Source organism: Mustela putorius, unplaced genomic scaffold (genome assembly GCF_011764305.1).
Source record: "Mustela putorius furo isolate JIRA1106 unplaced genomic scaffold, ASM1176430v1.1 tig00003875_pilon_pilon_pilon, whole genome shotgun sequence".
In the NCBI taxonomy this organism is placed as follows: Eukaryota; Metazoa; Chordata; class Mammalia; order Carnivora; family Mustelidae; genus Mustela; species Mustela putorius.
Genome location: NW_025422026.1, coordinates 5,575,756 through 5,602,295, shown reverse-complemented (window position 1 = coordinate 5,602,295; position 26,540 = coordinate 5,575,756). Strand labels below are relative to the sequence as shown.

The 26,540-nt window shown below is 50.3% G+C and overlaps 1 long non-coding RNA gene and 1 pseudogene across 1 annotated transcript; both read right to left on the bottom strand.

Moving 5' to 3' along the window:
- Window positions 1–3,334: 3,334 nt before the first annotated feature.
- Window positions 3,335–8,295, bottom strand: LOC106006949. The gene is made up of 3 exons (XR_001181322.2): window positions 8,099–8,295; window positions 6,586–6,685; window positions 3,335–4,868 (listed from the first exon to the last, which is right to left on the bottom strand). It is a non-coding gene; the product is annotated as an uncharacterized LOC106006949 (long non-coding RNA).
- A 184-nt stretch (window positions 8,296–8,479) lies between these two features.
- LOC123388134 lies at window positions 8,480–8,562 on the bottom strand (annotated as a pseudogene).
- Window positions 8,563–26,540: the final 17,978 nt, after the last annotated feature.

Sequence of the window (26,540 nt, the reverse complement as noted above, 5' to 3'; positions counted from 1 at the left end):
TCTTGGGATCAAGCCCCGCATCGGGCTCTCTGCTCAACCAGGAGCCTGCTTCCTCCTCTCTCTGCCTGCCTCTCTGCTTACTTGTGATCTCTCTCTGTCAAATAAATAAATAAAATCTTTAAAAAAAAAAATTCATATGAAATCTCAAGGGACCCTGAATAGCCAAACAATTTTGACAAAGAAGCACAAAGTTGGAGGTCTCACACTTCCTAATTTCAAGAAGTTACTGCAGGGGCGCCTGGGTGGTTCAGTCGGTTGAGCGGCTGCCTTGGACTCAGGTCATGATCTCAGGATCCTGGGATGGAGCCCCGTGTCTGTCTCTGTGCTCAGCGGGAGTCTGCTTCTCCCTCTCCCTCTCTCTCTGTGCTTTCTCTCTCTTGCTCTCAAATAAATAAAATCTTTTTTTTAAAAGTTACAGTAATCAAGGCAGCATGTTACTGGCATAAAGACAGACCATAAGCTGATGGGATAGAGTAGAGAGCCCACAAATAAGCCATCGTGCGTGGGGTAGTTGATCTTCAGCTAGAGTGCCTAGACTACTCGGTGGGGAAAGGATAGTCTTTTCCATCAACGGTGCTGGAAGAATTGGACATCCACATACAAGAGAACAAAGGTGGACCCTTATCTCACGCCATATACAAAAATTAACTCAAACTGGATCAAAAACACAAGAGGTAAAACTCTTAAAACATAACAGAAAAGTGTATGCCTTTCTGGATTTGGATTTGGTAATTATTTTCTGGACGTGACAGTCCACAAAAGGAAAAACAGATAAATAGGTCTGTATCACAAAAGGAAACAATTAACAGAATGAAAAGGCAACCCACAGAATGGAAGAGAATATTTAGAGATCATAGATCTGATAGGGGCTTAATAACCAAAAACTAGAAGTAACTCCTACAGCTCAACACTGGGGAAACAACCAGTTAAAAAATGGACAGAGGTGGGACACCTGGGTGGCTCAGTTGGTTAAGCGTCTGCCTTCGGCTCAGGTCATGATCCCAGGGTCCTGGGATCAAGCCCCTTGTCGGGCTCCCTGCTCAGCAGGAAGCCTGCTGCTGCTTCTTCTTTTTTTTTTTTTTTAAGATTTTATTTATTTATTTGACAGAGAGAAATCACAAGTAGGCAGAGAGATAGGCAGACAGAGAGAGAGAGAGAGAGACGGAGAAGTAGGCTCCCCGCAGAGCAGAGAGCCCGATGCAGGGCTCCATCCCAGGACCCTGAGATCATGACCTGAGCCGAAGGCAGAGGCTTAACCCACTGAGCCACCCAGGTGCCCCTAGCTTTCTTTTTTTATTGAAGTGTAGTTGACACACGATGTAACAATATCACATTAGTTTCAGTTGTACAAGTAGCGATTCAGGAGCTCTGTATGTTATCCTGGGCTCAATGCAAGTGTAGCTCCCGCCTGTCCCCTGCCAAAGCTCCTACGATTCCATTGACTCTGTGCCCTTGTGCTGTACCTTTCATCCCTGTGACTTGTTCATCCCATAACTGGAAGCCTGAGCCTCCCATTCTCCTTCACCTTTTAAAGATGTTATATAAGGTGCCTGGGTGGCTCAGTGGGTTAAAGTTTCTGCCCTTTGCTCAGGTCATGATCTCAGTGTTCTGGGATCGAGTCCCGCATCAGGCTCTCTGCTCAGCGGGGAGCCTGCTTCCTCCTCTCTCTCTCTGCCTGCCTCTCTGCCTACTTGTGATCTGTGTCTGTCAGATAAATAAATAAAATCTTTAAAAAAAAAATAAAGATGATATATAAGTGGCCAATATCAAATAAAAAGTTGATCGACATAACCAGTCACTAGGGAGACACACTTCACACATCTTAGGATGGCTACTATTTTTTTTTTAATTTTATTTATTGATTTATTAGAGCATGAGCTTGGGGAGGGGCAGCGGGGGAGGGGAGGGAGAGAATCCTCAAGCAGACTCCCCCGCTGAACAAGGGGGGACATGGGGCTTGATCCCAGGACAGTGGGATCATGACCTGAGCCGAAGGCAGATGCTTAACTCACTAAGCCACCCAGGCACCCCAGGGTGACGACTGTTTTTAAAAAGAAGGGAAAAGGGAGCACCTGGGTGGCTGAGTGGGTTGAGCCTCTGCCTTCAGCTCAGGTCATGATCTCAGGGTCCTGGGATCAAGCCCCGCATCGGGCTCTCTGCTCAGCAGGGAGCCTACTTCCCCCTCTCTGCCTCTCTCTCTGCCTACTTGTGATCTCTGTCTGTCAAATAAATAAATAAAATCTTTAAAAAAGGGGGGGGGGATCCATCCATCCATCCGTCCGTCCTTTGGTGTCCCTGCCACTGGAAATTTCTCACTGGAATTCATCCTGGGCTGTGGCTCCCGCCATTTTGTTTTGCATTGCAACCCCCGCTTCATATCATTTCTCTGACCTTCCCTGTCTTCTCTCTTCTTGGGGTCTCTTCTCCCCAGGCTCCTGTGAAGACGCCCGTGAAGCTCTTTAGTCCCTCGTGTGTTTAACCGTGTCCCTTCAGCCATGTCCCCAGCCCCGCCCTCCCCTTCCTCAACCAAAGTGGCTGATCGAGATGTTTTCCTAAACAAAACTGTTCTCGCCCCGCTAAATGCATTGAAAATGTGCCATCTGGTGCCCGCGCTGGTCTCCCGAGAGCTGGAGGAGTCCAGGCTCGCAGCTGAGGCTCAGATCTCCTCTCCACCAGCTGCTGGGCCGAGGCTAGCCCGGGGCCCCAGGAGTGGATTTGTCAGAGTAAAGGCCGCGTGGGGCAGCCTCTTGGCAGCCTGCCCGCAGCCCCTGCTGGCGACGAGCCATCTGTCTGAGCAGCACGGATCGAGCTTCCGACGTGCGGGGCCTGACGAGAAAACCAAGAAGGATGATAGCCCCGAGATGAGGTGACCTCAGTGGAGCAGAGGAGGTGCTCGGGGTCGAGAGCCGCTGGGAGCAGTTGGGGACAGTGGACTGATGTCAAGAAAGTTTGTCCCTGCACAGAAATCCTGAATCATATGTGTTGGTGTGAGGGTGTGAGATTGTGGGGGGGGTGATTGGGGGGCGGTGGGGGTGATGCCTCTAGAGAGGTCCCAGAGAGGGGGAAGCTAAAAGGGAAGGCCGGGAGCTCTCACTGGGTGAAGGAAGATGACAAGGTAGGCAGGGAAACAGCTAATGCCTTCCAGGCAGAGATCCGCCGTGTGGAGCCAAGAGAGGGCACAGGGAGAAGTTTCTGGAACAAAAGTGGCCGTGCGATAAGCACTTACCGTTCACCAGGCACTCAACGCTGAGAGTCGCTACAACGACTCTCCTATGTTCTAGGCGTTCTCCTGGGCCAGCGCTGTCTAGTAAACACACACTGCAAGCCACGGATGTCGTTGTAAATATATTAGGAGCCGCATTTTATTTTATTTCTTTATTAAAATACAAACAAACAGGGCGCCTCCGTGGCTCAGTGGGTTGAGCATCTGCCTTTGGCTCAGGTCATGATCCCGGGGTCCTGAGATCGAGTCCCGCATGGGGCTCCCTGCTCAGCGAGGGGTCCACTTCTCCCTCTGCCCCTCCCTCTGTTCATGCTTAACCCACTGAGCCACCCAGGAGCCTCCCGCATCCTTTTTCAAATAACGCACCCTCATCGACCCCACTGGTCCCTATTTGAGGACAGTGTTTCACTAATATAGATAACCCTGCAGTGAACCTTCTTGCAGAAGTTTTTTCCAGTCATCCAATGTGCAGCCCAGAAGTTTTTATTCTCTGCCCCTTCATTGTCTGGCGTTCAGAGTGTAGGAGAGAGCCGTGCAAATGTCCGAAGCCTGACCTGTCGCCACAGCACCCAAAAGTCCTTGAATGTGTCCACCTAAACCCTGGTGTCTTGTGTTTATGACTTCACTTTCTCGTCCTACAGGCCAGTTTCCTCTGCATCCGAACCTTGGTTCCACCTATCTTTCTGCTCTCTGATGAGCTGCAGCTCGAGAGGAAACACAGCCAGGGCCACACTGTCGGCTGGGGCCGCCTCTCCTGTGCTCGTTACATGGAAAGATGCTTCTTCAGCCGCTGCTGCTGTCAGGCAAGTTGCATTTAGAGCCACGTGGAGCCTTCACCGTTCTGCTTCATGGAAATGTTTGTGCAGGTTCCTTGGCTTCTTTCCAAGCTATCTCTGACCGCCCTTTTACCTTTCCGTTAGTCTTATCTCTAACTGGGGGGGCCGGGGTTGGGGAGGGCAGTTTTGCACAGCAGAACTCCAACTGAAACTTGTGTTCCTGAAATTAACTTTTTCTGTTTTTAACTAGAGCAAAGGTGTGTTTCGTTTGTTGGTTTTTTTTTTTTTTTTTTTTTTTTTTCATGCTGGGCATGGAGCCCAACATGGGGCTTGAACTCGTGTCCTGAGATCAAGACCTGAGCCAAGATTAAGAGTTGGACACTTAACTGACTGAGCCACCTGGACGCCCGAGAGCAGGGGTTTTTAATTAGCATACACAGATGTTGGGAAGGGAGAAGACACAAACCACTGAATTAATGTGCAAAAATCTGTGTGTGTGTATCTTTGTAGGGAGAGGTTGCTTATTTTCATTCAATTTCCCATGGGGCCTGGGACCCACCTAGAGTATGTGATGGGTCCGAGTGGCCCCTGGATCGGACCTGCACTGTCTGCTTCTTTGCAAACTTCTCTGGCCAAGAACCACCCTTGTGGACCCCTCCGTTTCTCTTTCCCAGCCCAGCCCCAGGCTTTCTGTTGAAGACCATTATCACAAAGACCTGTTTTCGGGCTCCGTGAACCTGTGTGTGTGTGCGCGCGCGCGTGTGTATATTAAGTGGCGGCTGGTGGCAGTTTGGAACCAAGAGGCCTCACCTTGGCTCTGTTGGATCCTCCGTTTCTCCGGGCCCCACAGGCTGAGGCTCAAATTGTAGCTGCAAAAAGGAGAAAAAAAAAAAGTTACAGATGACTTCCTGAACCTCTGGGTTTCTCATGACCAGCAAAATCTTGCAGTGTGAAAACTTGAAATACCAAGTACTTGTATCTGCTTGCCTTTCTTTCCTTTTAATTACGTCGTGTCTTCATTTGCCGGGCCGCTGTAACAAAGAACCACAGACTGGATGGTTCAAACAGCAGCGATTTGTTTTCTGACCGTTCTGGACTCTAGAAGTCCAAGATCAAGTTGTCGGCAGGATTAGTTCCATCTGAGGCCTCTCTCCTTAGCTCGCAGACAGCTGCCTGTGTCTTCACATGGTCTTCCTTCTGTGTGTCCTAATCTCTTCCTATAGGGACCTCGTCAGATTGGATTAGGGCCTACCCCAATACCTTCACATCACCTTAATGGCCTCTTTAAACATCCTCTCTCCAAATACAGTCATATTCTGAGCTGCTGGGGATTAGGACTTCAACTAATGAATTTGGGGGGCAGGGGGGACACCATTCATCCACTAACACTTCTGTTACACTTCTGTGATTCTAAAAATAACATATATTCTCCATAGAAGATGTAGAAACTTCACAAACGGAGAAATTAAGGAAAGGATCTCTGCAAAAATCAGTCTCTTTCTTCAGGCCTATAAAGGAAAAAGTGAAAGCCTACCCCTTTCTCCATTTCCACCCCCTTCTCCCCAAAGAACACCCATAAGATGTTTTGTAATAATAGGGACGTGTCCTCTCAAACCTTTTCTGCGCTTGCACAAGCTACTTCTAGGAACGCCCTTGTCCCGGCATCTCGACCCGTTCGTGCAGCTGTCCTAGAGAACACAACACTCCTTGCTGGGAATTAAATCTTTGTGCACCTTCCCACCGCCTCTAGAATTACTCTCTGAACGCTGTACAAAACACTAACAAGTAGAGCTCAGATTGTTTTTTATTTACTTTAAGTAACCTCCACAGCCAGTGTGGGACTTGAACCCACGACCCCGAGGTCCAGTCACGTGCTCCTACAGCAGAGCCAGCCAAGCACTGCTAGAACTCAGATTTGTTTATTTTTTTAAATATTTTATTGATTTGGGGCGCCTGGGTGGCTCAGTGGGTTAAAGCCTCTGCTTCCGGCTCAGGTCATGATCCCAGGGTCCTGGGATCGAGCCCCACATTGGGCTTTCTGCTCAGCAGGGAGCCTGCTTCCTCCTCTCTCTCTGTCTGCCTCTCTGCCTACTTGTGATCTCTGTCTGTAAATAAATAAATAAATCTTTTTTATTTTTATTTATTTATTTTTTTAATTTTATTTATTTATTTGACAGAGAGAGATCACAAGTAGACAGAGAGGCAGGCAGAGAGAGAGAGAGGAGGAAGCAGGCTCCCGGCTGAGCAAAGAGCCCAATGTGGGACTCGATCCCAGGACCCTGAGATCATGACCTGAGCCGAAGGCAGCGGCTTAACCCACTGAGCCACCCAGGCGCCCAATAAATCTTTTTTTAAAAAAAAAGATTTTATTGATTTGACAGACACAGATCCCATGTAAGCAGATAGGCAGGCAGAGGGGGAGGGGGAAACAGGCCCCCTGCTGAGCAGTTAGGCAGGGAGCCCGATACAGGGCTGGATCCCAGGACCCTAAGTTCAGGACCTGAGCCGAAGGCAGAGGCCCAACCCACTGAGCCACCCAGGCACCCCAAGAGCTCAGATTTAAAAGGAAATTCTATAGTGACTTACTCATTGGCATTTCGTTACTCATTTTCTGGTTGTTTTTGTAGTTTTCTGCTCCTGTCTTCTCTTGCTCTGTTCTCTCACCCTGAGCTGGGGTTAGGAAATTCTAGAAAGGAGGCACGTCAAAGTGAATGAGACATGTCAGAAGGGCTTCTGATACTTATTAACCAGGCTTGAGTTTAGGTAATGGGGCAGAAGGCTTTTCTCTCCCTTCGTCTTCCTACTTAGTTGGATCTTCTACATTTCCTTTAATGAGCTTATATGACTTTTTATAATGGAGGAAATAAACAACCGTAATAGAATCCTGCCAGCGGGGACAATTAGAAGGAGCTTTGAGCTCTGCTCGGAGCAGGAAGATGAAAGAAAGCAAGCCAGCTGTCACGGAGCTGAGCGAGGGCTGCTGAGGTGGGGGCCACAGGGAAGGCGGAAGCCCGTCGGGCGACCGGCCCCTTGCCTTTCAGACCTGGCGGAGAAGAGTGTGCATGACCGATCCCCGCCAGGGAGGAACTAGATCTTAGCTGGTGCAAGGTGGGTAGCAGAGTTTGCAAATGGGCACCTGGCTTCTTGAAATCAGGTCCTTGGGTCCGGACTAATTATACCCCAGCTACTGAGAGGACGATACTGAGTCACTGCTGGTGGTCTTTGAAACACTGCAGCGGAAAATGAGCTGGAACGTCAGCGAGGGGCACAAGTCTTCTTCCTCCTGCACCCCCCCCCCATTTTGCAAGGGAAGGAAGTAGAGACTTCAGATATTGGGTCCCAGGGCTGAACAAGGGTAAAGAGGTGATCTGGGAAGCCCCAGAAAGAAAGAGATGATTCCTGAGAACCGAATGGGTTCACCAGCTCCGGCTGTAGACCAGTCTCGGCTTGTCATCCTGGGGCCGAGGCGGGGAAATACGGAGCAGCTGTTAGTATAGTTAGGTCAGATGGTGGCAGACGGAGTTATCCTAACCCCCAGTCAGTGGGTTGCTGTCAGAGCGAAGGCAGTTCTCTAAGGTCTGTGGAAAGGTTCTGTCCTGTTCAGCATGTCTTCTCAGTTGCTAGGGATTGGGGATGAAGTAGAAAACAAGAAAATTGTACCCCTGCCCCATGGAATTGATGAACTAGTGTAATCTATTCATAAATAGAGGAAAGTTTATTTCTGCTTTAAGGGGGACGAAAAAAATCTACATTTCTTTGACCTCACTGAGAGAGGTGTCGCTCATGAACTAACTGTCCATTAGTGGTTTCGATGACCTTATTGCCTCGCAGGTGGGGTATTTAGCCACCTCTGCACACAGCAGGATTCCAGCAGAGCCCTAGAGCAGCCTGAATGGGCTACAGGTACATGTAGGTGAGGCACAGATTGCTACCCCCTCCCCAGTCCCAAAATTGAGCTAATGGCACACATGGGGCCCTGCTGGCAGCCTCCCCAGCAGCCGTGCTCGCCTCTTCCTTTCTAAAAGTGCCACATCTCCCCCCACCACTACCGTTTTTCTTCCTTGCATCCATTTGTCTCAGGGAAAGGTGACCCCCATACCTCAAGAGTCACCCCCTTGGCCTAAGGGGAATTCTGTTCCACTTGAGGGCAGTTGCTTCTGGAAAGGGCATATGATCCAGTCTGATATCCTGAGGAGGAATCCAGAGAGAAGGGAAAGTGACTTCCTGGGAGGTTTTCATCAGTTAGAAATGTTTTTATCAGGGAAGTAACAGAAGCTCCTCCCCACCACTGACAAACAATGTATGGTTCAAGAGTGAAGATACTTTAAAAAAAAAAAAAAAAAAGCAAAGATACTTAATGAACTCAGCATAAAAGTCTGGACGTAGGTGGTTCCTGGCATTGGTTTGGTGACTCAAGTAATAACAGGATCAACATCTCTTGGGGGTGCCTGATGGGTTCAGTCTGAAGAGTGTGTGACTCTTGATCTCAGGGTTGTTTTCAATTAGCAATAATCGCGCCTTGGATAAACCTCATTGGCTACAATACTGCCACTGTGCAAAGCTGATCTCAGGGTTGTGAGTTCGAGCCCCATGTGCAGGGTAGAGACTACTTAAATGCTTTTTTTTTTTCCTTAAGATTTTATTTATTTATTTGACAGAGAGAGATCACAAAGTAGGCAGAGAGGCAGGCAGAGAGAGAAAGGGGGAAGCAGGCTCCCCGCTGAGCAGAGAGCCCGATGCGGGGCTCAATCCCAGGACCCTGAGATCATGACCTGAGCTGAAGGCAGCGGCTTAACCCACTGAGCCACCCAGGCACCCCCCCCTTTTTTGTTTTTTTAAAGGATTAACATCTCTGTGATTCTTGTCTTTTGCTTATGGTGTCAAAAAGGCTGCCACTCCAGCCATTATGTCCATGGTAAGGCAGGGGAAGAAAGGAACGTGGCCAGTGACCGACACCTGTCTTTCTAATCAAAGATTTCCCAGAAATGCCCTGGCTTTCTTTCACTTTCTTTTCTTTTCTTTTTTTTTTTTTTTAATTGAGGGAGAAGCCGGCTCCCTGCTCAGTGGAAAGCCCGATGCAGGACTCAATCCCAGTACTCTGGGATCATGACCTGAGCTGAAGGCAGCCGCCTAACTGACTAAGCCACCCAGGTGCCCCATCCCTTTCATCTCATTAGACAGGACTGTGTCATGTGGCCACTGTTAGCTGCAAGGCAGACTGGGAAAGTGAGTTTTGGGCTCTTTTTGTCTATAGAAGAAACAGGAAAGAGAAAAGGGTGTTGGAAAGTAGAAGTAGATTGGCTACACGTAGGACACTCCTGTTTTCCAGGTTCCATCTAAGTGCCTGGAACCGCGGCTGCCATCTTGGTTCTGGCAGAGCAGAGAGAGAAGGAACCTGCGTCCAATGTACCAGCCCAGATGAAAAGCAAGCAGAGCAGGTAAAGACAACGTTCCCAGATGGGCTCCTGGGTGGCTCAGTCGGTTGAGCATCTGTCTTCTGCTCAGGTCATGATCCCAGGGTTGTGGGATCAAGCCTTGCACTGGGTTCCCTGCTCAGTGGGAGTCTACTACTTCTCCGTCTCTCACATACATAAATAAATTTTTTTTTAAAAAAAGACAACATTCACAGAAAAAGGAAAACCAGGTAGCCCTTAAGCATATGAGAAAATGCTTGACTTCACTCATCATAAGAACAGTGAACACCAAAATAACAGCATGATACTACTTTTCACCTATCAGATTGGCAAAAATCCAAATGTTTGGCAAGCCGCCCTGTTGATGATGTTGTGTGGAAGCAGGGACTCTCATGCATGAAGGGCAAAATGGTACGGTCTCCTGTGGTGGGAACAGTAAAGATGGGAACACATGAACTGGGATCTTTATGTCCTCACCAAGATGCTATATCAACTGGCTGGAACCCAGCCTCCTGGGGGCTTCCTCTTAAGTTCCTCACTGATGAGGCCAGTTTGAGTAGAGTTTTTGTTACCTAGAACCCAAACTATTCCAAGCAGTGCCCCTGCCTCCTAGGAGCCAAGTTGTTCTGTCCAGAAGCCAGATCATAGAATCTCACTGGGTCACCCAGTGACTAGCCAAAGCCGAACAGGTACAGATCCAAGAGCTGAGATCATTGCTGACAGAAGAATCGCTCCCAGAGAATGGGCCATGAGCCCATTCCAAAATCAGTGGGCGGGTAACTGCCTAGGGTAGTATTTAACCCCTGTGGTCATGAGAGGGGCTGCATCTTGAGTGGTTGAAAGGCCTGTCAGAATCCAAATGTAGAGGGGCACCTGGGTGGCTCAGTCGTTAGGCATCTGCCTTTGGCTCAGGTCATGATCCCAGAATACTGAGATCAAGCCCTGCTTTGGGCTCATCAGGCTCCCTGCTCAGCGGGGATTCTGCTTCTCCCTCTCCCACTCCCCTGCTCATGTTCCCTTTCTCTGTCAAATAAATAAAATCTTAAAAAAAAAAAAAGAATCCAAATGTAGAGATAATCCTGAGACGTTAGATCTTGAGGTTGTAAGATGGCTGCTTTGGTCTTTTTTTTTTTTTTTTTAAGATTTTATTTATTTATTTGACAGAGATCAGAAGTAGGCAGACAAGCAGGCAGAAGGGGGGGAAGCAGGCACGATGTGGGGGCTCAATCCCAGGATCCTGAGATCATGACCTGAGCCAAAGGCAGAAGCTTAACCCACTGAGCCACCCAGGCGCCCCAGGCTGCCTTGGTCTTGCTCCACCCGATGTCCTGATGTCTCGTTAGGTATGTGGTTTATTGGTTTATTTGATTATCTTTATTTGAATTTCTTTTCCTTTCTTTTTAAGGATTTATTTATTTAAGAAAGAGAGAGAGCTCGCGTGCAATGGGGAGGGACAGAGAGAGAGGGAAAGAGGCAGACCCCCCACTGAGCGTGGAACCCTAATGCAGGGCTCCATCCCAGGACCTTGAGCCCAAATCAAGGGCCAGACAGGCCCTGCGCCAGCCAGGCTCCTCTTTATTTGAATTTCTTTTTCCACTGAGCAACTTCCTGGTCCCTGAATATTTTCTTTCTTTCTTTTCTTTACTTTTTTTTTTTTTTAAGATTTTATTTATTTATTTGACAGATCACAAGCAGGCAGAGAGGCAGGCAGAGAGAGGAGGAAGCAGGCTCCCCACCGAGCAGAGAGCCTGATGCGGGGCTTGATCCTAGGACCCTGGGATCATGACCTGAGCCAAAGGCAGAGACTTTTATTTTTTTTTTTAAGATTTTATTTATTTATTTGAGAGAGAGACAGTGAGAGAGAGCATGAGCGAGGAGAAGGTCAGAGGGAGAAGCAGACTCCCTGTGGAGCTGGGAGCCTGATGCGGGACTCGATCCCGGGACTCCGGGATCATGACCTGAGCCGAAGGCAGTTGTCCAACCAACTGAGCCACTCAGGCGTCCCCAAAGGCAGAGACTTTAACCCCCTGAGCCACCCAGGCGCCCCTGGTCCCTGAATATTTTCAAACTGTGGGGCTATTGCACACCCCACTGTAAAGGAGCAAATCAGTGTTGAGTTTGTCTTTTGAAAAATTGCTAGTGAAGAATGGACAGGCCCAGTGGAATCCCTTAACCCTCGGATCCAACATTCCTCAGTAATGACCTTCCTGCTCTGAGATGTGGTTAAAGACAGATCGCCCTTGCCCTCGGGCTACCTCTTCATTCTCTGCATTTCAGAATACATGCCCTCTATACTGAATGCCATGCCTAGGATGGGCTCCCAGGATGTTCAGAACATGGCGGCCCCATCCCCATGTAGACTCACGCCTATTCTGACCAACCCTTGGGCAGGTGAGAGTGAGACTATTTGGCTCTCTCAAGTTGAGAGCCTTCATGGCCCTGGGGACCCAAAGGACGTAGTTTGCTCCCTTCTAAGATGAGCCAAGGCAAGGACAAAGGCATAACCAGTAGAACCTCATTGAGCTTGTACTGCCGAGGAATACTCTGATGCCTACAGGTAGAGCCTTGGGTCTGCCAGGGGCAGTAAGAGGTGTCTAAGTGGACTAGTATCTGCGGTGGGGTTCACGTTTGATCACGGGGCAGCCCCATGGTGGTAGCAGGAAGGTGCCAAGGGCGCCCCCGTGCTTGGGGAGGCATGATGGTTGTACGTCCAAAGATGTATAGATGCTGGCCTCTTCCTTGACATCTCTCTAGCCCCCAGAAGTCCTCAGTCCATGGGCCTGGCAATCGTCCAGAGTCCCTTCGAGCCTTCCTTCCAGCCAGTGTCCTGTCACCAGCCTCATACCTGCTCTGTTTACTGTTGTCAGCATGTGTGTGTTTAGCGTGTACTCAGCTGTTAATTTGCGTTGGTTTGCCCATTGTGTCATATGTGTATGTTGTGTCTACGTTGGCTACACGCCCCTGAGATCAGGGTCTGTCTTCTAGTTTTTGTGAATCACCCTCCTCCTGCTGCACAAACCCCACCGCCCCCACCAATACCAACTCACCTCTCGTACAGGGCATTACATATCACAGACAAAAATGCTTGTAAAGAGGCTGCCGTTACTGGCACTCAGAGGTTTGCCCCCTCTGTGCTCTCAGCCTTTCAGAAAGGTATTTCTCCAAAGAAAACAAAAAACAAACACAAAAACGAACATTGAACAAGGGTGCAAAATCATGGATGCCCCGGGAAGACCAAGGTGCTGGGCGGGTCCTGGCCACCAGGGGGCGCGGTCTCCCCAGGCCTCGGCTGCAGAGCCCGCCATGGCGACTACAGCCGGGCTCAGCGTCCGCCTAGTCGAGCGGCGGAGTGTGCACCCTGCTCCCGGTAGCCCAGGTCCAGGGGTTCAGGTAGCCACCGGACCTCGTCTCCTCTTTGGGCAGACCCTGGAGCGGGTATGTCTGGGGTGCAAAAGGCCAGGAGCGGTCAGGATGGGAGGAGGCCATGTGAAATTACAGACTGGGCAGGAGTGCTGTGCTGGCAGCTTCGCCCAGGAGCCAGAAAGGCGGTGTTGTCTGGGGCATGACCTCGGGTGGCTGTGGTGCTGGGTCGGGTGCTGGGCAGAGTACCACCGGCAAGACCCAGGGGACTGTGGGTGTGTCAACCACAACAGAGATGCCCCACCCCACCCCCCAGGGTCCCCAGGGCCTCCAGGGCCCAGGGCTATTGGGCCAGCTCTTCCCAGCCCTCTGCCAGAATTGGCGTGGTGTGGTGTGGTGTGTGGCCCAGGCCGAGTCCACGCTTCCCAGGAGGTCCGCTGTGGGCTCCCTTCCTCGGCAGTACTCCGCTCTCCAGCCACGCCCAACCAGACACTCTTCCCACAGATGACTTGTACGGTAGTTCATTCACTTAACTCCTATACGCAGCAAACACTGTTGAGTGCTCCTGGTGGCCAGGAGCTTCGGAGATACAAAACATGATGCCTTCACGGACACTGGTCTTACGCCTCTGTCTTTTTTTTAAGATTTTTTTTATTTATTTGTCAGAGATCACAAGTAGGCAGAGAGGCAGGCAGAGAGGGAGGTGGGGAAGCAGGCTCCCTGCTAAGCAGAGAGCTTGATGCGGGGCTCGATGCCAGGACCCTGAGATCATGACCTGAGCTGAAAGCTGAGGCTTTAACCCACTGAGCCACCCCTTTTTTTTTAAATAACATTTATTTGTGAGTCAGCATGAGCTGGGGGTAGGTGCAGGGCAGAGTGAGAGAGAGTAGAATATACCCCACTGAGCAGGGAGCCTCATGTGGGACTAGATCCCAGGACCCTGGGATTATAACCCGAGCCAACTGAGCCACACAGGCGCCTGACCTCCATGTCTTTATTCCCACGTTTCTTCCCACTCTTGGCCTGGCCAGGTTTCACTATCCCTCAGCGAGGTCCTGAAGTCTCACTGCCCACAGAAAGCCCCTTCCAGTGACTCCAGAGTGAGGAAAAGGACCTAGTCTGTCCCCAACGCTGTTATATCCTGAGTGCCCAATCCTATGCCTGGCACAGTGGAACTCAACAAATATTTGTTGACGTGAATCATTGAAGCAGTCTTGTTGGCCTCTGACTTCACAGGTGATTGCCTAAAACTTTCACCTGGCAAGTCATCAAGTCTTGCCTCTGCCGTCTGTCCTACTGAACTGTTGTGTTTATGACCCATGAGTGCCCAGTGGTTGGGTTAGGCAGGGGACCAAAAGGAATTTATTGGCTCATTGAACCACACCACAGGGAGATGGGCAGGAAAGGTTGAGCCTTTTTTCGGGACAGCAGGAACCTCGACTATAATGTCAGGACACTTGCTACACATCATGACTTCTCTCTTTGATGGCTTCCCTCCCTGCTTCTGCACACAGGCTTTCACCACCCAGATAGTCCAGGAATAGGACTGGACTTCAAGGTCACCAATCCAAGAGGAATAAAATTTTCCTCTTCAACTACCTCTTTATTATTATTTTTTTATTTTTAAAGAGTTGTGTTTTTTTAAGATTTTATTTATTTATTTGACAGGGATCAAATAAATAAGCTCTCTGCTTAGCAGGGATCACGAGTAGGCAGAGGGGCAGGCAGAGAGAGAGGGAGGGAAGCAGGCTCCCGCTGAGCAGAGAGCCCGATGTGGGGCTCGATCCCAGAACCCTGGGATCATGACCTGAGCGGAAAGCAGAGGCTTTAACCCACTGGGCCACCCAGGCGCCCCTAACCCTTTATTTTTTTTAAGATTTTATTGTTTAGGGGTGCCTGGATGGCTCAGTCAGTGAAGCGTCTACCTTTGGCTCAGGTCGTGATCTCAGTCTTGGGATGGAGCCCCATGTCTGGTTCCCTGCTCAGCAGGGAGCCTGCTTCTCCCTCTCCCTCTGCTCCTCCCCACTACTCTTCCTAACTCTCTCAAATAAATAAATAAATAAAACCTTTTTATTTATTTATTTTAGATTTTATTTATTTATTTGTCAGAGAGAGAGAGGTAGAGAGCACACACAAGCAGGCAGAGTGGCAGGCAGAGGCGGAGAGAGAAGCAGGCTCCCTGTGGAGCAAGGACCCCGATGTGGGACTCAATCCCAGGACCCTGAGATCATGGGCTGAGCTGAAGGCAGCGGCTTAACAGACTGAGCCACCCAGGCGTCCCAATAAATAAATCTTTAAAAAGAAAAAAAAGGATTTTATTTTTTAAGAAATCTCCACGTCCAACGTGAGACTCGAACTCACAACCCCGAGGTCCAGAGTGGCACGCTTCACGGGCTCAGCCAGCCAGGTGCCCTTCAGGCCCAAATTTAAAATCCTGAGAAAAACTCTGATAGGCTTGGTTTTTCTGGATTTCAGACCCTTCTCTTGCACCAGTCACTGTGGCTAGGGACAGTGATGTAGGATGTAGGATGTTTGACAGCTCCTACTTGAGTGGTGGAGTTCTACCAGGAAGGAGCAGTTGAACCCCAAAAGGAGGACGAGAGAAACAGACGTGGTCACTCAGAAGACCTGGGGCCACCACCCTGATGTGTATCCACAATGATTCATGATAATTCCCTCTTATTGAGGACAAAGATCATCTATACCCATGGGGGCCTTCACTGAAGATGAGAACTTGATAAAATACAGCTTGATTTATAGGAAAGGGAGTTGTGCATGAGTGTGTGTACACGCGCTTGCACGCTCGTGTGTGTGTGTGTGTGTGTGTGTGTGTGTTAGGCTGAAATCCCCGGTGGATCTTCCCTACACTTCGCATGAACGTGCAACCGTCCGTCCCTCTTGCTGTGGGTGGGGTAATTTGTCCCAGGGCGTGGAACTAGACAGAATCTCCGTAGCCACATTATGGCTTGAGCTGTCACTTCTGGTTTCCCTCCGGAGAAGATCTTCGGAGCCCAGCGGTGTAATACTGGCTTTTTGTTTCAAGTGGGGAATGGCTCTAAGACTGGTTTTTCTATTTGTGTTGTTGTGGCTGTTGTTTCTTTTGGCAGCGAGCAAAAGAGGGCAGTTCTGTAAGAGAGCATCTTCCCTGGATGGTCCCAGGAGTGTGGCTGGGACACCCAGGGGGCTCAGTCGGTGAAGGGTCTTGCCTTCGGCTCAGGTCATGATCCCAGGGTTCTGGGACAGAGTCCAGCTCAGCGGGGGGCCTGCTTCTCCTTCTCCCTCTACTCTTCCCCTGCTCATGTTCTCTGTCTCCCTCCTTCCCTCAAATAAATAAATAGTCTTTAAAAAAAAAAAAAAGGAAAGGAAGAAAAACTAGGCACAGACGAGGCACTCCTCTCCGGGGAGCCTCAGGCTTTCACCGGTGCTCTTAGGTAATCCTATTTACCTGTGTTCTTGGATGAGGAAACTGAGGTTCAGCCCAGGAACAGGCTCCTGTGAGAAGTGGGGAGAAGAACAGGACAGGTTGGGGGTTGGGATTAAGACTCCTGCATTCGAGGCTTCACACACCTCCTCGGATCCCTTAACGCTCACTTGCAGGATTCGGTAAATGTGAATGCCTTAACCAAGGCCAGCAGGGCTGAGATTAGTTGATTCCAGAGCCCCTACTGTTTGGACTTCCTCCGCTGTGTGACCTTGCCCAGGTCCCTTGACCTCCGTGTGCCTCCGTTTCCTTCTCTGTAACGCTGGGAGGATACTAGCTCCTCCCTCCTGAGGGTAATTGGAGTGACACCCAGCCGGCAGTTAAGAGCTCCTAGGCGGACGCTAGTTTGGTTGTTTTCGTTCTTGTTCTACGGGCCCTCCCTCAGGGCCACGAGTCGGACCCCTCCCTGTGGCAGGAGAACCAGATCCCGTGGGAGCCCCTTCCTGGCCCAGGTGCTCCCGAGGCCCCGCTGCAGGTGCCTGGGAAAGTCTGCAACCGGGACAAAGGGAACAAAGGCTGCAGGTGCTCGGTTGCTGCTTTGTCTGGCTGAAGGCCCGCTTCCTGCTCTATCAGGTTGCTCGGGGGCGTGGGCTGGGCTCCTGGAGCTGACACCCCCACCCCCACCCCCACCCCCGGCCTGCCCTTGGCCCTGCCAGCTGAGAGCTGAGGGCTGGGCCTTGATGATGCAGGACCCGGCCCAGCTGGGCAACACACTTCCTTTCTGGAGCCCAGCCCTGGAGTTTCACTGGCTGAAGCAGGAAGCCTTGGGGCACTGGGCCCTCCTTCCGGCTCTGTGGTTTCAGTGAACCCCCCCATCCCTTTCCCCTCTAGGTGGGGGTGGCCTGGGTAGGGGGGCGTCTTGAATCCTGGCCCCAAAATGGAGCAGGAACCCAAGACAAGCTGCCTTTCTCTCTGCAGCTCTCCTAGCATGGATGTTAGAGGTTGGGCTGGGTCATGGGTAGAACCCTTGCAAGCCCTAACGATTCCCTGGGCCCCCCAACCCGGCCTGGAGGAGTTGGAACTTCCGACCCAATGCAGGGTGATCCTAGAACCATACAAACTGCCTCAAACCCACCGCAAACCTCCCCTGCTGCTGTTCTGAGCCTTCAGCCCGTTCAAGGCCTTAGAAGAGGAGTATGTTCCTGCCTCAGGGCCTTTGCACTTGCCACAGCCTAGCCCTGGAACAGCATGTGCTCCAGGCGTTCATGGGACTGTCCTTGTCACTCAAGCTTGAGCCCTGAGCTGTCACCACTTAGAGAGGCCTTGTCACCCTCTACACTAATCTCCACCTCGTCCCTCGCTATCAACCTCCTCCTGTTTCCTTCCACTCAGCGCTCACCTCTCTCTCCAAATTTCTTGTTCTAACGTCTTCCTTTTTCTATCTGCCTCTCCCACTGGGATCTAAAGCTCCCCGAGGTGAGCACCGGCCTGTCTTTCCTTCCACTGTCTCCTCCACACCACCGGGGCAGGGCCTGGCCCGAGGCAGTCAGGTGTTCTCCAGAGCTCTCCCCAGCCGCAGGCCCCCCCTTGGAGGGGCCCCCCTTGGAACCAGGGTTTGGGCGTCTGGGCCCCGTCAGGCCTGTCTGCTCTGGACACGGCTCCTGAGGAGGCAGCTTTGTGGGTATGAAAACACCAGATTCCCAAAACACTTTGACATGCGCTACCTCACTGGCACCTCGTGTCCCAGCGACCTGCCGGACAGGTGGGGCAACATCAGAAACCCTGTTTTGTAGATGAGAAAATTGAGGTGCCCAGAGGCTTAAGGAGCTTTGCCTCAGGCTGTAGGCATCACGAGGCACAAAACAAAGACTAGAACTCGGGTCTTAGGAAACTTTCCAGGACTCCAGGCCACACAGGAATGTCTTCAAAGAGAAAAATGTACATTTCAAACCCATTTTTCCATTGAGTTAGGTTACAGATGGACAGATATTCTGAATCACTGCGTGGGGTGGGGTAGTACTCTAATCTCCCAGATTCTTTTCTGCTCCAGATTCTTCTAGGGCTCTGCGATGCAGGTATCAAGTCTCCCCCAGGGAAACTCCAAATGGCTTGCTCTCTTCGTGGCTGGGGGCTGGGAAATCCCGGTTTCTTCCCCGTCTTCTGCCTTGAAACCAGAGCAGTGCCTCCCAACCACACAGGGTACTTCGCACTTAGCCCTCCGTATGGACAGCTTCACGTAGTTCAGCTGTGAGGGAGGCTGGCAGTGCAGTGGCCGGGGCGGGTCTAGAACTCCGCGGTAGAACCAGCTGGTCTGACCCCAGCAAGCAGGGTGTCATGCCCACCGCGCTCATCTGCTTGTGAATTTGCTTCCCGCTGCCCGGGAGATGGAGTGACCATCATCTTCACCGTGTAAATGGCCAGAATCATCACGCCATCTATGGGTGCCTTTATTAAGCTCATTAGGGCTTATTAAGTCTTGCCATGGTCTTCTGCTTCATCTTGCCGCTGAAGAGGGGGGAGGGGTGGGGAGGCTCCCAGCTCCGCCCATGTGAGGGAACATACATGTCAGCCCCTCCAAAGGGCATCAGAAAACTGTACTTACTGGGAACTTTGTAAATAATATGCTAGTGTGGATGCGATTCTGTGTGGAAGGATGCGCTTCCGAACAGCAACGGCGGCCTCTCTGGGGATGGCCTTGGGGGTGATCGACGGTCTCTGTGCTTCTCGGAATTGTCTGGAATTTCTTTTTTTCTTTTTTCTAATAATGAGAAAGAATGTCCTTTGTCATCAGGAAAAAATAATAAAACCATTTCATCTTGGAAAGGAATTGAAGAACGCCAGTGCACAGACATATAGGAGCGGGAGGAGTTCTTATTTTGCACAAGGTCTGTGGTCTCAGTCAGATCGCTCGGGGGTGGGGGGGTGGGTGATCACAGCTGGAATCTGTGTCATCTGCTGACTGACCCTCTGCTTGGGGGGGACATGCCCACTGTTCATGGAACAAGGACTAAGTAGACATCTTCTGCGAACGAGGCCAATCATTATAATCCTGTCTAGGCCCTCTCTTTGAGCGGCTCTCCCCTTTCTCAAGATCCCAGTGATTGCTGTCACCGGCCCTTCCTGGAGATGGAGCAGTGACGCTGGAGGGAAACGGAGAAGTGAGTGAGTCCTGAGTCAGCGCTGGTTCAGAACCGCGGAGTTTCCCCGCCTATATGCCTGAACCGCTTATATGCCTGAACCTGTGAGTCAGGGTCATGTCGCCCGAGCCGTGTGTACGTGCTTATCGGCCCTGCTCTGCGGGGGCCAGCTCCAGGCCTTCACGCATGCACACACACCGGGGCCCGGGCCAGCCCCAGCCGGATGGCCTGGGAAGGGTGCGGGCACACATGACTTATACATTCATCCCCTGGAGGGGTGCACAGCCCTCTTGAGTGCTGAGCTCAGGCTGCCAAGTGCCAGAGATGAACCAAAAAAAAAAAGACGAAGAAATGTTAGTACTTCCTTTCCCACGAGTGTTGCAACAGTCAAGCTGTAGCTTAGAGCCTGTATTTTGTGAATAAGCAGAAACAAACTCACATGTGCAGCATCAGTGGTCTGTTAAAATACGTTACGGCATTCCAGAGACGAGAATGCCATGCAGGTACTCAACAGAATGAGGAGATCTGGGTAAAGTGACAGGAAGTGGTCAGTTGTGAGAGTAAGAGGGAATTGGCACGGCAGTGTGGACACGGAGGTCCCGTTTGCGTGAACCTGTATTATAAGCCTTGTTTTTTTGTTTTTAATATTTTAAAAACGATGTTACTTATTTTTTGTAAGATTTTATTTATTTATTTGTCAGAGAGAGAGAGCAAGCACAGGCAGGCAGAGTGGCAGGCTGAGGCAGAGGGAGAAGCAGACTTCCTGCCGAGCAAGGAGCCCGACGTGGGACTCGATCCCAGGACGCTGGGATCATGATCTGAGCCAAAGGCAGCTGCTTAACCAACTGAGCCATCCAGGCATCCCTTCTTTATTTATTTGAGAGAGAGAATGAGAGAGAGTATGAGAGGGGAGAAGGTCAGAGGGAGAAGCAGACTCCCCATGGAGCTGGGAGCCCGATGTGGGACTCCATCCTGGGACTCTGGGATCATGACTTGAGCTGAAGGCAGCCGCTCAACCAACTGAGCCACCCAGGCGCCCTATGAGTCTTATTTTAAAAATTATAAGTGGGGGCACCTGGGTGGCTCACCTGTTAAGTGTCTGCCTTTAAAAAAAAAGGCAATGTGTATACTTCGAAAATATGAAAAGATAAATGACAGATTATTAGCAGCTATTAACTCTAGAGAATGGGGATATGAATTTTTCGTGTGTTAATTTTTTTTTAAGATTTTATTTATTTATTTGACAGAGAGAGAGACAGCCAGAGAGGGAACACAAGTAGGGGCAGAGGGAGAGAGAGAAGCAGGCTTCCTGCAGAGCAGAGAGCCTGATGTGGGGCTTGATCGAGCCGAAGGCAGATGCTTAATGACTGAGCCACCCAGGCACCCCCGCGTATTAATTTTTCTACAAAGAACACAATTAAGGAATAAAAGCCAGAGTTTATTTAAATGTGTCTTCAGCTATATTTTACGATCTCTCAGTGCTCAAGGTAATCTGCTCACCTCTAGAGGGTCCCAGGCAGGCAGCCAGGAATAAGGAAACCTTGGTTTGTACTGTGTGACCTTCAGCAAGCCACCAGCGGTGAGAGGTATTTGTACCCACTTTTTCCTGATGGACACAGATACACACAAAGGACCTACTCTGTCCAGGATCCCATCGCTTGTGGTCCCAGAACTGGATTTTGAACACAGGTTTTCTGACTCCCAGTCCAGGATTTTCTACACTACATGACAGCCACTGCCGTCTAAGCCTCTTCTCTGAAGGACAGGGTCAGGAGCACCTGGGTGGCTCAGTGGGATCCAGTACCCTGTGGAGCTCCTTGCTCAGCAGGGGGCCTGCTTCTCCCTTTGACCATCCCCCTCTCATGCTCGGGCACTCTCTCTCTCCCTCTCCCTCTCTCAAATAAATAAAATCTTTTAAAAAAATAAATAAAGGACAAGGTCAGAATACAGTCCCTTCCAGCTGACGACAGTCAGTGTGCACAGGAAGTTGCCTCCCTGCCCCCATCATTCCTGGTGCATCACAGGCCGTGGCAGTTGGTGTGTATGCCCTGTTTGTCAGATGCCAGCTTTCTCCAGGCTGGCAGGAATCCAGCCTGGGGTTTGGAGAACTCTGGCCTGCTCCTGGCCATCTCGAGGGGGAGGAAGGCTTTTTGGCCAGGCATCTGGCCGGGTGCCTTGCAGAACCAGGCAAGAACTGCCCACGAAGGCTGGCAGGGGGCCGAGAACTCGTTGTCTTCTCTTTAAACAGACACAGGCTGTCTGTTGAGATTCTGGAAACATCTGACCTTTTGCAGAGCATCTCAAGAGTTGTCGAGGGCCAGAGGGAGGTCCCTCCATTTCTGCAAATGCTTTAACCCTTTACGCACAGCCCTTAACAACAACGGAAGAGAGATCAGTTTTCAAGGAACTAGAAGGATTTGCTGCACCTGTTTTCCCAGATTTGGGGGGTGGGGGGGTGGGCAGTGGATAGATCACCCACGGAGGCACAGACTTTGCTTGCAGACCTCCTGCACCATTTTCTCCATTCTCGGTCTCAAGGACAGGAGGCCCAAGGCGGGAAAGGTGCTGGAAGGGAAAGTAAGGCAGCCCCACCGGCCCTGAGCAGAGGTCCTACTGGAGGGCTTCCCCCAACATCAGGACAGGAGCCGACACTACTCCTTTGACTGACTGGTTAATGTGTTCTTCACTCATTCGACATGTGTGTAGCCCTGCCACGTGCCAGGTTCCGTGTGATCCACACACACACTCAAGTCGTGCTCGGTGTTGAAGAGAGGTTGCCCGTCCAGGTACAGCTGGAAACTGGAAGAGAACCTTCCAGAGAGAGCCCTGGGGTGGCAAGGCCTTGCAGTGAGATGTGGAAATCAAGGAATGTGTGTGTGTGTGTGTGTGTGTGTGTGTGTGTTTAACTTAATTTTTAAATGGGAGAGGTTTGAGAACGTTTCAAAACTATTGGGAATAAAGCAGTGAAGAGGAAGGGTGTGGGACACAAAAGTACTGGGGAGGAGACACCCGGAAGGAGGGGAAATTGCTGTGGGGGCAGCTTCTCCACTCCCGCTTCCAGCTGGAGTCACCTGGGAGCTTAAACCAATACTGAGGCGGGGTCTGCCCCAAAAGTCTCAGATTTAAATGGTCTGCAGGTGGGGTGCCTGGCTGGCTCAGTGGGCCCAGCATGGGACTCTTGATCTTGGGGTCTTGAATTCAAGCCCTAGATTGGCCTTAAAGCTTTGCTCTGATGGACTAGACAGATGGTAGTCTACAGGAATAGCCAGCTTCCCAATGATGGCAATAGTGTAGCGGGGGTGGGGACCCTCTGCGGTGGTGGAAACAAGGCCAGGAGGGGAAAGGTGGTGGGTTGGTAGAAGATGGGGCCTTTCAAGGCTCTGGAGGGCTCTCTGACTGGGTATCCTATTCAGGAAAGGTCTCAGCTTTAGACTTGGGATATTATTGTCAAGTGTATCTGTACCTATAGCCATTGTATTTGTGTGGACATGTTGAAAAGCACTGCTTTATTGTGCCTGAACAGTTAAAATAGCTGCAATCTCCATTAACTGGTTTGTTTGTTTTTTTTAAGATTTTATTTATTTATTTAATTGACAGAGATCACAAGTAGGCAGAGAGGCAGGCAGAGAGAGAGAGAGAGCGCGAGAGAGGAGGAAGCAGGCTCCCTGCTGAGCAGAGAGCCCGGTGCGGGGCTCGATCCCAGGACCCTGAGATCATGACCTGAGCCAAGGCAGAGGCTTTAACCCACTGAGCCACCCAGGTGCCCTGTTAACTGGTTTTGATGTGCAGTCTGTCCCAAGACTATCACCCTGTTGGCGAAGGTGGCCTGGGTCTCTCTCTCATGCAAATAGAAAAAAGATAATGGAGAACCCCTTTGTTGACTTGTTCATTGCATGGGGAGAGAAGGGAGGGCATTGGGAGCCGGGAGAGGAAGGAATGGTGTTGCAGACAGTGGGCACCAAGAAGTGAGCAGAGAACCCAGCTGGCCAGGCAGGCAGTGTGGAGGGTCTGTGGCAAGCGGTGACCCGGGTTTGCAATGGAGCCCTCCCCTCCGTGAGTGAAGCTCCCACGGCCGCTCAGAAAGAGGTACCGGGAAGGTAGAGCCCAGAGCTGATGCCGAGCACCACCCCGGCGGTGAAAATACGGCAGTGGGGGAGTTCAGGAAAGGTTGTTGCAATGGTGAGTCACAGCATCTAAGTTGGGTTGGGAGGGAATGAAGAAAGTCTAATGGCTGGGGAGGAGGAGGAGATGCTCGTAAGGTCCCGAAAAGGTCAGAGGGAGTGTGGTAAACCAGAAAGTTGGAAGGAACAGAGATTATGGCCAGGGACAGAGATGCCTGAATTTGGGATCTTGGTGATGAGCCATTATTGATGGTAAAAGGGGGGAGATGGGGGAGGTCCCTGGAGACCTGAGCAATCAATATCTAGCATGTGGTTGTTGAAGTCACCCAAGATGATGATGGGGCTTTAGGTGGAGAAAAGGATGGGGAGCCATGCGCCAAAGTCTCCAGTGACTACGGGGGTGTGGCCAGGAGGCTGGACAACCTTAAGGCTTTTACAAGAGGTTGGAAGACTGTGGTTTAGGAGGGGCATGGGGATGTGATCACGAAACGTGTGGTTGGAGCCCTAGGTCCTGGGAGACCTTGGGGAAGTTAGGGGAGGAGTGTAGTAGCATGGAGCACAGCCCAGAAGCATAGGCCATTATGGAGGCACCAGTGAGCTAGAGAACAAAATCAATGAGGTTCATGGTTCTTTGTTGAGGGCAGCTGTTCTCTGAGTGTGCTTTCTCTGCCTGCATCGGGGCATCACCTCATTACCTGGCATTACCTGGGAACTTACTAGATATGCAGATACTGTGGGCCCAGCCCAGACCTACTGAGTCAGCGGGGCGGAGCCTGGCAGTGTGCTTTCCCTTGGTTCCCTTGGCTTTCCCCTGATTACGATAGAGGCACGAGTCTGAGGCCCACAGGAATATAATATGGGAAAAGTGGTTCGCTCTGGAAGAACATAAAACTGCATTCCAAACTTGGCATCTGCGTGGCACAGTTGGTTGAGTGTTGGACTCTTGGTGTTGGTAGAAGTCATGATCTTGAGGTTGTGGGATGGAGTCACGCATTGGGCTCTGTGCCTCTCAGTGCAGAGTCGTCTTGAGTTTCTCTTTCCTTTGCTCTCTGCCCCATCCCCCACACACGCTCTCTCTCTAAAATTAATAAATAAATTGTTAAAAAAAAACACAATTTACCATCACATGAAAAAGTGGACTTCATATGGACTAATTCCTAAATGTGTCCAGAAAAACCATGAAGTTAATAATATAAAATGTTGGGGCACCTGGGTGACTCAGAGGGTTAAGCCTCTGCCTTCAGCTCAGGTTGTGATCCCAGGCTCCTGGGATCTCATCAGGCTCTCTGCTCCATGGGGAGTCTGCTTCTATCTCTCCCTCTATGCTCTCTCTCTCTCTCTCTCTCAAATAAATAAATCTAAAAAAAAAAGGGGGGGGGGGGACCTGGGTGGCTCAGTGGGCTAAAGCCTCTACCTTTGGCTCAGGTCATGATCCTGGGGTCCTGGGATTGAGCACCACTTTGGGCTCTCTGCTCAGCGGGGAGCCCGCTTCCCCCTCTCTCTCTGCCTGCCTCTCTGCCTACTTGTGATCTCTGTCAAATAAATGAAATCTTCTAAAAAAACACTATAATGCGAAGAGATCCATCAGTTTGATTAATTACAATTAAAGATTTCTGCCCAAGGATGGCTACATTGACAAGGTTAACAGACGAGATTGGGAGAATATGTTTGTGGTATCTAAAGCTGATAAGAGGGGTGGGTGTCTAGCTGGCTCAGTCAGTGGAGCATGAAACTCTGATCTAGGGGTGTGGGTTCGAGCCCAACCTTGGGCGTAGAGATGACTTAATGATAAAATCTTTAAAGCTGACAAGGGACTAATATCTAAATTCAGAATATTCTAAGAACGTCTACAAGTCTGTAAGAAAAAGATGGGACTCAAATGGGGAAAAAATGGGCAAAGATGCAAATAGGTGATTTACACAAGGAGAAATTGAAAAGCTAATCAACATAGGAGACATTAGAAATCTGAGAAACACAAATTAAAACATTTGTTGGCAGCTTTGGTCATTGGACCTCCAAACTTCCCAAACTGGAAACAACCCAGATGTTCACCAGTAGGTGAGACGAATTGGTATTGGTACAATAAATACTATTTAATGATAGAAAAAGAATGAATCGTTGACACAACTCTCAGAAATTTTTTGCTATGTGGAAGCAACCAGACACAAAAGACTATATTCTGTACAGTTGCATTTATATGACATTCTAGAAGAGGCATAAGTAATTTGTAGTGATTGGAATCAGATCGGCGGCTGTGGGGAGTAGGGAGGGGAGATTGAGAGCAAGGGGCACAGGGAACATTTTGGGGTGATGAAAATATTTCATGTTTTTATTTGGATTGTGTTTACAAGTGTACGTATGTGTCAAATGTGTTAGTATTATTGAATGCAAATTAGGCCTGGGTAAGGTTTATTTATTTTTAATTTTTTTAAAGATTTTTTTTTATTTATTTGACAGAGATCACAAGTAGGCAGAGAGGCCGGCGGTGGGGGGGGGGAGCAGGCCCCCTGCTTAGCAGAGAGCCCAATGTGGGGCTCGATCGCAGGACACTGAGATCATGACCCAAGCCGAAGGCAGAGGCTTTTACCCACTGAGCCACCCAGGAGCCCCTATTTTTAATTTCTTAAAAGATTTTATTTGAGGGACGCCTGGGTGGCTCAGTGGGTTGAGCCGCTGCCTTCGGCTCAGGTCATGATTCCAGGGTCCTGGGATCGAGTCCCACATCGGGCTCTCTGCTCAGCAGGGGGCCTGCTTCCCTTCCCCTCTCTCTGCCTGCCTCTCTGCCTACTTGTGATTTTCCTCTGTCAAATAAATAAATAAAATCTTTAAAAAAATAAAAAAAAATAAAAAATAAAAAGATTTTATTTGAGAACAAGAGAACATGCCAGTGAGAGAGAGCATGAGCAGGGCACGGGGAAGAGGGAGAGGGAAAGGGAGAAGTGGAATCCCTGATGAGCAGGGACCCTGACACAGGGCTCAATCCCAGGACCCCAAGATCACAATTTGAACCAAGGGCAGGTGCTTAACCGACTGAGCCACCCAGGCACCCAGATAAAGTTGACTGAAAAGCAACATTATAGGGGCACCT